We start from the raw sequence: 11,089 nt of genomic DNA on the forward strand, positions 1-11,089 counted from the left end.
CATAACAACAAATAGATATTAGGAAGGAAGGCTGGAAATGGGGGCTGTCATAAAATGTGTCTCCCATTAATGTGGTTCTCCATGCAACTCTTGGGAAGCCAGCGTGACACATTTCCTGCCTGGATGGGGAAAATTGCACTGAGCCTGTGGCTCCTTTTTTGACTTGGTCCTTGACTATGCACAGCTGCCAGGTGAGAATGCGGGTGTCATCTTCAACCAAGTCCCCTTCTACTGTATTTATCTCTTGCATTAATGCCAGAGTGGCATCACTGTAGTCAGACACAATTATCCTACCAAGGCTGTGGGGCCATTGTCCAGGTATTGATCATTTCAGAAGAACCGTCTCAGACAAGGACTCCATGCACAGGTGGAGTCATGCTCCTGGAGAGAAGCCTAGAGGTATTTGCATATCCTCTAGGGTTTTGGGGGTTATAGATGTTTTTGGCCACAGAGTAGTAGCCAGGAGCTAGGCAAAGCAGCACCCCTGCAATGTACTCCAAATTGACCCCTGAGAAAAGTCCTTTCGTAGCAGGATTATCTAGCTTTATGTTATTTTATCTAGTTTTATGTTATTTTGATATCCCTTTTGGCTTTCCTCTTTTGTTATCCTTAGCCTTCAAGAAAATCTTATTAAAATATTCACCCTTTGTCTCAACTCTGCTACAGAATTGGCAGGGTAGTGTCCTGGCTTAGGTTTGGGTCATACAATTAAATAAGAGCAGCTCTGCCCTCAGACCAGCAGTGGTGGCCCTAGTAATTAGCAAAAGATTTCCCTTAGGCAGCATTTTCCAAAGTGGGATGCATATAATGTGAGTTCTGTTTGCCTATTAATAAGCCTTATGGGGGAAAAGAGTGCCATAGTCAAATAAGTTTGGGGACTACTGGGTTAAACAACTTAAACAGGTTCATTCCCAGCAAGACTTCTCAAGGCCTTTGGTATGTTACCAGCACTATGGAGCTCTAGGATGGAGTTAGAGTAGTGGGGTGTTTCTCAAACCCCTTTGATGACACAACCTTTGTTGCAGGGACACTTTGCTGGATAGGTGTTCTGAAGAACACGTTTTGGGAAGTTTCACCAAGGGAGCATGAATCTTGGGGAAAAGTCAAAGCTGATCAGCCCAGCTGCTCTTCCCTCCATAGATCTGGGTTTAATTTTATTAAAGAAGATGGCACTTTCCTTGCTTGAGAGATATTATCGTCAGACGGATAGAATATAAAAAAGCATCGGTAATTTCACAAGCACTCCTAAGTCAAGCTCCACAGTTAAATGTCTCTAGGAAATAGTGAAAATAGTGTTGCATTAGGAGTGCCAAAAAACTGGATTGGATTTTTGGTCCACCTACATACATAATTTAAGGAATTACTTTTATTCTGTGAAATCCACAGTGACAAAAAAAAAAATCTTGTCCTAGAAGATGGTTCGGTGATGACAGAATGGCTGTCCCTGCCCAGCCAGAGCTCAGAACAACAGGACTGCACTTTCCTAGCCACCATTATATTTCCAATACTTAGCATTTGGTAGAGACTCAATAAATACTTGTGAAATGAGTGAATACTCCTTGTCCAGGCACTCATCTCCTCAGTATCAGTTCCATAGACTCACAATCCTTGGGCTGGAACGGTCCTTGAGCCATCATCTTAGAACAGTAATTTCCAAATGCTGGTTTGAGGACTGGTGATGGCTGGCCTGGAGAATCAGCTGGGACCTCCTTAAAATGCCGATGGCAGACCCCAGCCTGGGGATTCTGATTCGGTGGATCTGAGGTGCAGCCTGGGAGTCTATATTTTTAATAAGTTCCTCACATGTTGTGATGCTGTAGGTCCCCACACTGCTCTACCCTTTCACTCTATCTTCATGCAAAACCACTCCCAAAACATTACCCAAAAAATTTTATTTCTTTCTGAAGAATTTTTGCAACCCCCATCATTAGAGATGCTGTATGTGCTAAGTGGTCATGTGGGACGACTACAACTCAATACCTCTTGGCTCATTCATTCATTCTTTCATTTATTCATCCATGCATGCAAGCATTTATTGTGCACCCACTGTGTGCCAGACACAGTGCATTCCACAGGGCTCCTTCTCAGTAGATACCTTATCATCACAACCCACATGATGTAAAGACTGTTATTTCCCCTTTTTTGCTTTGAGTAAGTAGAGATACAGGAAAGTTCTTTCAGCTTTCCTATTTGCTTTCCCCTAATCAGGGATTATCTCTAACCTAGGAGGAAGGTTTTCTTCTCATCAATGGTGACTCAATGACTGCCTCAGAATCATGGATCATGGAGTGGGAAGGGGCCTCAAGTGACCCCATCCTGATCCTTCAGAAATGTAACATCATCCCCATTTCCCCATTTACAGCTAAACTAAATAAAAGTTGAAGCCTTTTTATGTCTTAAAATAATGTTTATTCAGAATGTTTTATTCTAAAGTAATGTACGTGAGAGCAATGCTCTTCCATTTCAAAATACTACCTCTCAAATATTCATCTGGTTGGCTTGAAGACTGGGCCTTTTCTTCTGCAGGGCTCCTAATTACTTACTGACATCTTCTGCTATTTCACCAGTGTAGGCTTGTAAATAAATGTCACATGCCTCCGAAACTAGGCCAGCCAACGTCTATTAAATGGTGGACGAGTAGAATGTGAGTGTTACTTTATTTTCTTCGGCTGCAATGGGGCCTCCTGGTTTTTTTTTTGTTTTGTTTTGTTTTTTTCCGGTGTCTCTCTAGTTCTGGAAGGGGAAGCACTTCCCCCGCAGTCCTGCTCCTCCTGCCTTCTCTGCCTCTCTGTTTCAGCAATGCTCGCTCAGCTCATCTGTCACCAGCAGTCTCTAAAGTTGGAGGGAAGCAGGGCACCGAAAGCTGTCATGGGGTACAGCCCTGGGACCCCCGCCGTCCTTCTCTGGGCACCCATCGATTGTCCACAGGGTCCACCGTGGTGCTGTCCTCCTGTGGTAACACATGCCAAGGACAGCGGGTCTTTATCCTCAACTTGTGTGTCGGGAAACTGGGCTAATCACAGAACTTGCTTTTTTCATTTTAAACAAAATTGTAGCATATCTTATTGTGTTCATCTATTTAAGGGTTTCCGGAGAGGTACTGCTTCCTTTGCTCACACTTATGCAAGAATTAGTGGGAGGTCTTGTGTAAACGCCAGAGAAAGCCCCTGAAAATAACTGTATGACTCAAATCCTGGGGTAGATGATGGAAATAGGGTTGTGGTTGCTTCCCAAGGACAATGGGAAGCCTGAGATTCCCTATATTTTCTGGCTAAACAAAATTAGATGCCTGATGGTCTGAAGGCAAGATGCCGTAATTTTTTTTTTTGCCTATCATGCTGAAAAGAGCCTTGGTTTGGTGGGGCTAGTGGTCTTGTCTCACTCTCTCTTTTAAATTGTTGATATTTTTAATATACAACTGATATCATGAATTGTCACTCCATTTATTGTGAATGTGATAATTCAAAATACTCCTTCATGCTGATAGCAATGAATCTTCTGAAGCTCAGAAGATCTAAAGATATTAACTGTTTGGAAGTCAATAGATCCTACTAATTATGGATTTTATAAAATGCCCATCTTTTCCTCTCCCTTCTCCCATTCCCTCACTCCATCAGTTGGTCCAAATCACTTGAAAAGTGATCAAATGATTTTCTGTACAAATGCACAAATACTTCAGATCTCTCCATTGATTCAAATAGCTTGTCTGCCTCTTCTTCCCCTGCCCCGGCTCGCTGCCACGCCCCACTACCCTGCTTACCCCAAGAGAGTTTAAATTGAGCTTTTTGCTCTATTTGCAAACTGTGACCATGGACCAGCCCAGCAGATCTGACACTTGATGTTTGTCCCTGTGCCTTCAAAACTGTATTTGCATATTTCCCGAGGGGAACGGTGTAGCCATCAGGGCCACCCTTCTGGGATAACTGGGGTGGAAGGACATGCTTCATTGTGTCTCAGCTTTGGATTTATTTTGACACTGGGTTATGGGAAGTGGAAGGGGAAAGTCTAGGGCAAGAGGAAGACAGATGAATGGTTAATGGAGGCTGAAGTGGCAGATTGAGAGAGAGCACAAACACAATAGACAGAGGGTGGACTGATAGATTGGACCAGGAGGTGGAAATAGGATAGTTTATCTAAGCTGTTTAGAGTCTCTCCTTCTTATCTATTCATCTATTTATCTATCTGCCTTAAGCAAGGACTGATAGGAGAACAAACAGATAACATGAGTAGGATGGATCAGCGGCAGGCATAGGCGCTTGGCCCTGCTGCCACTTCAGGAGAGCTGAAGGGGCCTGGGGATCTGGAGGAAGGATTACAGCCACCTCCCTGGAGGATTTTCTTACCCCTTCTGTGCCCTGACTGAAAACAAGATCACACCCAGAGAAGATTACTCAGCATCCGTGCACTGGTCCACCTGCCTTCCTCCTTGAGGTCCCTCCTCTCATAATTTGCAGGTGTTCCATTCCTGGCCCCCAGAGAGTGGACAGCTGCCAATCTGAGAGGGAAGCTGAGAGAGCAGGGCTTGGTGCTAGCATATATTTTTATCCCAAAGCCTTGTTTTAAATTCTAGTCAGGCTTCCTGTCTTGCAACAACAACAACAGAGGAAAGGAAGGGGGAAAAGGAGAAAGAAAGCGAACGGTGCTCTGGCTGTTCCAGAATGCTGTCAGTTGTCAGGTCTGCTTTACTGACAGCCCGCTCTCCAGAGTCCGGGGAGCCCTGGGAGGGGTGAGGGCTGGCCTAGGAGGTGGGGCCGGGAGGGGCGGCAGCTGCCATGTTATACAGTGAGCCCCACCCCCACCCAGGCACAGGCCCGCCGGGGCATGGCCCTGGGCTCAGCAGCAAGCCCTGGGCTGGGGGCACAGGGAGTGTGGTGGTATCCTCTGTTCTACTAGACATCCCGGGGAAAGCGGAGCCACAGGGTCCAAAGGCTGCTGTGTTGTCATGTCAGGCCTTCTCAAGACATCCTCCTCGGTTGGGATGTGCTGTTCCTCAGGGCTAGGGAGGGGAGCAAGGTGAAGAGAAGAGGAAGAGGAGGGGAGGATGTTCAGAAGCAGGGGCCTCCTCTTCAGCCCCTGTCACATGAGACTGAGTAATGGCCCTCAGGCTAGCTGGCCCTTGCCTCCTCTTGTCTCTCTACACTGGCTTCCATGATCCCCTTCCTTTCTCCTACTCATTTCCTTCTGCTGTCCTCGAATTCCTTTCTATAAACTTCCTTTGAATCCCAAGAGAGCCTTGCTCAGGGCAAGTTCTCATGTCAAGTGGGAAGACAAAGCTGGGCTTGATTCCAGGCCCTCACCCATGTGTGATCTCAAGGAAATCAGTCTTTTCTCTAAAAGGGAGATAATAATACTCACCCCATGGATCCAACAACATTGTGTATATGGAGACAGTTCATAAGCGATTGGACCCTATAAGACATTATTCTTCCCTGATTTATCTTTGCTTCCTTGACTGCCAATAGCACAAAGACTTGCACAGAGTAGCACACAGTAATAGTCACACACACACATAAATAAACAGATGAATGAATGTAGTAGAGAAATGTTTCAATGTTTTTCTAAGTTTGATTGTGGAACATCTGGGCCCCATTTCAGACCTACAGAATTGGAGACTGCAGTGGGACCTGGAAATCTGTACTTTCCAGCTGGCTGCACAGGTAGTTGATGTTTCAAATAATTGGGAAATTTCCGTTTTAAGTAGGAAAGTGGAGGGCATATAACAAGGTTTTGTGAGTTTTGCAAGGATAAGGACTATGTCTTATTCATTGTTGAATTGCCAGCTCAGTGTACAGTGCTGGATACATAGAGGAGACACTCAGCAGAGGTTTGGTGAAAGAATGGATTCTTAGATTGATGACCCAGGACACAGTTTTATTTCAAGAGCATTATAGTCAACTTTTTGGTAGAAATCACCAGGCTGCTGGTGATTCAGTTATTAATAGGGCATAGTCACTATCCCCAAAATAGTCACATACAGAGAAAATTTTAAGACATTGCTGAAGTGCAGCCATAGACCTATACTTGAGGCATTATGGGATGGAGAAGAATATCCAACAAAGTAAACAGGGCTGGGAGTAGGGTGAGGCAGGTGAGGCATCTAGAACAAGAGAATTTAAGGAGGTATTACTTATGCTTAGGTTTGCATAAGTGCCTCCTTCAATTTTGTGTCCTGTGTGCCTTGCATCCCAGCCCAAGGGTAAGGGAAAGGGCTAGGGAAGGCTTCTGGAAGGGAATCATCAAGTCTGAAAGGATGAACAAGAAGGAGTTCTCCAGGTGACACTTAGGGGAAAGACATTTCAGGCAGAGGGAAAAGCACACACAAGGCAGAAGTGTTAGAAGTGCAAAGATTAAAAGGATAAAAAAATTTTTAAAAAAGCATGAAGTATGATGTACCCACTTAGAGTAAAATTCAAAGCAGAGTGTGGTAAGAACTGAGGTGTTCTCAGCCCTGTTAAGGACCTTGGGATGTGTCCTGTTGGCTTTGGGAAGCAGGAAGGTGACAGGTCACTTTGTGATTCAGACAGAGCTCTCTGGTCAGTCTCCAAACACTGCACTATCCAAGTCATAGACAATGTTTGCCATAAATGCAAGCCACATGTTTAACTTTCAATTTTCTGGTAGCCACATTAAACATGTAAAAGTAAAAAGAAAAATTAATTTTAGTAACATTTCATACAACCTAAAATACCAAAAATTTAATCATTATAATCATTATAATCATTTGAACATGTATCAATATTAAAATACTAATAAGATATGTTACATTCTTTTTTTCTTTTTTGCACTAAGTCTTCAAAATCCGGTACATAATTTACATTTATAGCACATCTCAATTCTGTCTAGCCACATTTTAAGAGCTCAATAGTCACATGTGGCTAATGGCTACTGTATTGGGGAGTGCAAGTCCTGAGGCTGGGTTCCAGCAGCTTAAAAAACAGAGGAAGGTTGTTGTAAGGGTTCAGGGGAAAGATGATAAAGTTCTAACTCAGAGTGTTGGGAATGGGAATGGTGAGAGGGGTCAGATTAGCTTTTCTTAGTCTCTTTGTTTTTGAATTCAGATTAACAGTATTCACCTTCCTGGGTGATGTAATGATTCCTTGCGGTCACATATCTAAAGCTTTCTCTCCACTATCCAGGCTGTTTTCTTTTACCAGGAACAAGAATTAACATCACACGTGGATGAGGTGAGTTTAAAGCACTGTGTAGCACAGCACCAGGCATGGGCTGTGAGCACTGAAGGAAGTCACTGCATAGCAGCATCACTGCTCTTTCCCAGATATCACTCTCATTCCACCCAGGTAAAGGGAAGTGAGAGCCTGGTTGTAATGGGGAGCCTGAGCAGGTCTAGTAAAGCCAACCCAGGAGAGGCAGCGAAGCAGGATTGCTGACATTCTGGACAGCACCACTACAACTATCAGCATCCAGCAGTTGGCAGCAGCTCCAAGTGGTTGAGAACTGAATAGCTTAATTGGTGGAGTGTAAACATCGTGGAGTACCAGGTTGGCATGGTTAAGTGCAAGAATGTTTCCCCACAGTGCACGTTCTTTGCTGATGTGTCCAGGCTCCACTGGGGAATAGTTAGAATTGATCCCTGCTGAGAAGAGAGGCTAGGATTTGTGGGGGAGAGGAAGGGGAAAGTTAGGTCATTTTCCACCCCATGAGAAGTCCTGTTGATCACAGGAAAGTCCTGACTACCTCCTATTCCCACCAAGGTGACTTCTGATGAATATTTATTTATTCTCAAAATGATTATTCTGGACAGGTGAAGTCATCAGGTAGGTGCTAAGAACCTAGAAAGATACCAAGTAATTCGTTTCCAGAGCTGGTGAGAAGCACAGCTCAGGTTCCCTTACATTCCCTCTGTCTCATATTATTTTCCTGTCTCTGTACAAGTTAGGGTAGGCCAACTGTTGTAACAAACAACCCTCAAATTCCACCAAGATGACACAACAAATGGTTCTTTTTATAAAGGCTGATTTGGAGTTGCAGCTGTCCTGGACAGCTCTCCTCCAAGCAGAGATCTGAGGACCCTGCTACCTTCCATCTCACGCTCCAGCCTTCCTTATGTCCTCAGAGCCCTTTCCCTACTGCTTACGGGAGGGGAAAGAAAGAGGAGGGGTTGCATATGGGGGAATCCTCAGGCCAAGTCTAGGAAGGGGTACATCACCTCTGCTCAATTCCTTTGTCCCGAGCGCAGGCATGTGTCCGCACAAAACTTTGAGGCAGGTGGGCAAATGTAAACTATGTATTATGGAGAAATAAGGAAAATCATTGTGGAGCAACTAGTAAATCTTTGCAACAGTGAGTCTCTTTCTCTCTCTTTCTCTCTCTCTATGAGAATAAGATATGCTGTTCTGTGCTCTGACTTGACCCTGGAGGTTTGGGAGCCAGTAGACTGCAGGAAAGGGGCAATATTAATTAGAGGGTGATAACCTGAATTTGCAAGGTGATTAGTAATTAGGAGAATGTCGTGGCCAAGAAGTTGTAATGCAAAACTAAATTTTTCTCTCTTATATTCCAGACCTATTTCATCAGTTTGCAGAGTCAGTGGGAGTTCCAGCAGCCAGAGTGCTAACAGAGTACAGAACCAGACCAGGCTAGCCTTCCCATCACTAACTGGGACCAGATTGTCACCCATTTTTCCATACCCATCCCCTTGCCAGCCAGATTTTGTGGATCATTTGTGGTGATATTCAGTAACAACCTCATAGTAAGCCAGCTTCTCTCCCTGTCTAGTCCTACCTTCTTTACTTCCTTACAGATGTATCTCCCAAGATCTTTCCCCATTAAAGTTTCTTTACGTAACTTTACATCTAAGAAGTGGTCTTAGGGAGCAGTCTTCAAAATGTGATTTTGGAGCTGGGTCAATCACTGGCTGTCTGGCATGCAAAACCCATTACTGGTATTAGATTGAGTGGAGCTAGCCCCTACGATGCTGCACAATTGTTAAGACTTTCACTAGTGGTAAACTGATATGGAATATCCATGGAAGATGATACACGTGCTGGTACAGTATCCCACAAAGTTAACAGGGATAAGGGAAATGATAATTAAAAGGACTATGGAATTGACTAGTTGTTGCTGAGCACTATTGATTTGTGAAAGAAAAATAATGACAGGCTCAGATGATTAATCGCCATTTCAAGGCAAACTATGAAAGCCAGAAGGCCTCCTTAGCAGCATTTAAGGAAATCCCAAGCTCTTGCAACCAGCATGCCAACAGAGCTAAAGGCAGGGCTTAGAACTTAATCATTAAAGCAATGGAGCTTCAGATGAGATTGAATTCTCAGTCTCAGCAAGTCTCCTATGTCAATGTCAGAACCTTTATTGAGGAGGAATGGGACCCAGAAATTTGAGATGTGGTTTTCTGGGTAGATGTGGTTAATAACTTTGATTTGCCAGGCCTTCAGAAGTGTCCTTACCCTTTGTTAAAAGTAGTGATCTTCCTTTTGTTTGAAGATGATGCATAGACCTCAAGTGAGGCATGTTCCTTACAAGACAAGGCTCACCCTCTTCAGGATCTATCCCTAACTCCCCTCTTGGAAGCCAAACCAATATGAAGGGTCAAATCCCAGTACAATCAGACTACAGATGTATTAAGCCTACTACCCAAGAGGGAGTATAAACCAAAGGAGCTACAGGATATGGCTGATATGTACTTGCAAGAGCTGGTAGCACATGCATGGGACTGAATCCTGAAGTGCTGGATTAAGAGGGGTGGAATACAAGGTTGGATAAGCAAAAATTCATCAATATGGGAGCAATCTCCTTTTTATATGATTTGACACTCTGTCAAGGACCCAGTAGAGTTTGGCAACATGTTGTTAGGCTGGCTCTTGGAAACTGGAAAAAGCAAAGGTCCAAACTATGTGAAGTAGAAATGCCAGAACTGTCATGGCAGATGGTGGAAGAACGGATGAAAGGATCTAAGAAGTGGGCAGACTAGAGGCCATCACTACATGAGGCCAGAAAACCCACCAGCTTAATGTGTTCCACGGGAAGACCTGAACTACCTCAACTGTAAAAACGATAAGGAATTCTTTGGTGAGTATGGTATCAGCTCAGTGATTTCTGTCCTCTATAGGCCAGGGTTGATGGTCAGAGAGGCTAATAACAGAACTGGGCTTTTTAATAATCTTGAGCCTGATTGGATCCCCAAACAATAAAGGCCTATATGGAGGCACTCAACCCTCAGAAGCAAGACAGTTGCAATGATTGCAATGAAGCTGTAATTATCACAATGTGTGGCAAAATATAAGTGGCCCTTGGGGTAAGGGTGAGAGCTGAGCTTCAGAGAGCTTTGGAGATATTAATGAACTTGGTGTTCAGAGGCAAGTTAGATGGGCAGTCAACGAAGATATCAAGGATGCATGAGAAGAAGGCAAAGGGAAGCCTCCCAAATTAAAATTTATATTCCTTTTTCAAGTTTCCAGACCTGAGCCAGTTCTCAGACTCAGGACACTGGAGCCAGAAAGACAGGCTAATCCTCTATGAAGAAGAATTGTGCAATTCCATAGAAATTGCATTCAGTTGAAATTCCTCCAGTCTTTTCCCCCAAGACCATTTACTCAAGTAACAGTGCATGTGCGGGTAAGGGAATACCTAGATTTTTAATGATAGTTGTACACAGTGTCCAACGTCTGAATCTACACTGATACTCAGTGACTCAATATGACACAGTGGATCCCCTGTTAGAGTGGGGTTGTATGGGATCAGGTAATAAATGGAATCCTAGAATCCTAGGTCTGGCTCACAGAGGTTCCACTGGGTTCACGGACCTACCCTGTGGTCATGAACTGGTATAGTTTACTGATAGAATTGGAATAGACGTATTTGGAGTTTAGCAGAAACACTCACACTGGTTCCTTAACTTGTAGGGCAAGAAATATCATAGTTGATGAAGCCAGGTGGAAGCTTCTGAAACTGGGTATCCACTCTGGCCAAAATAATAAATAAAAAACCAATACTATATCCTGGGAAGAATAACAGAGATTAGTACCACCTTCCAAGAATTAAAGAATTCAAGGGTGGTGGTCCCAGTCATATCCCCATTTAATTCACCAGAATGGCCCCTACAAAAACTGAATGA

Source organism: Choloepus didactylus, chromosome 2, assembly GCF_015220235.1.
Source record: "Choloepus didactylus isolate mChoDid1 chromosome 2, mChoDid1.pri, whole genome shotgun sequence".
NCBI classification, from domain to species: Eukaryota; Metazoa; Chordata; class Mammalia; order Pilosa; family Megalonychidae; genus Choloepus; species Choloepus didactylus.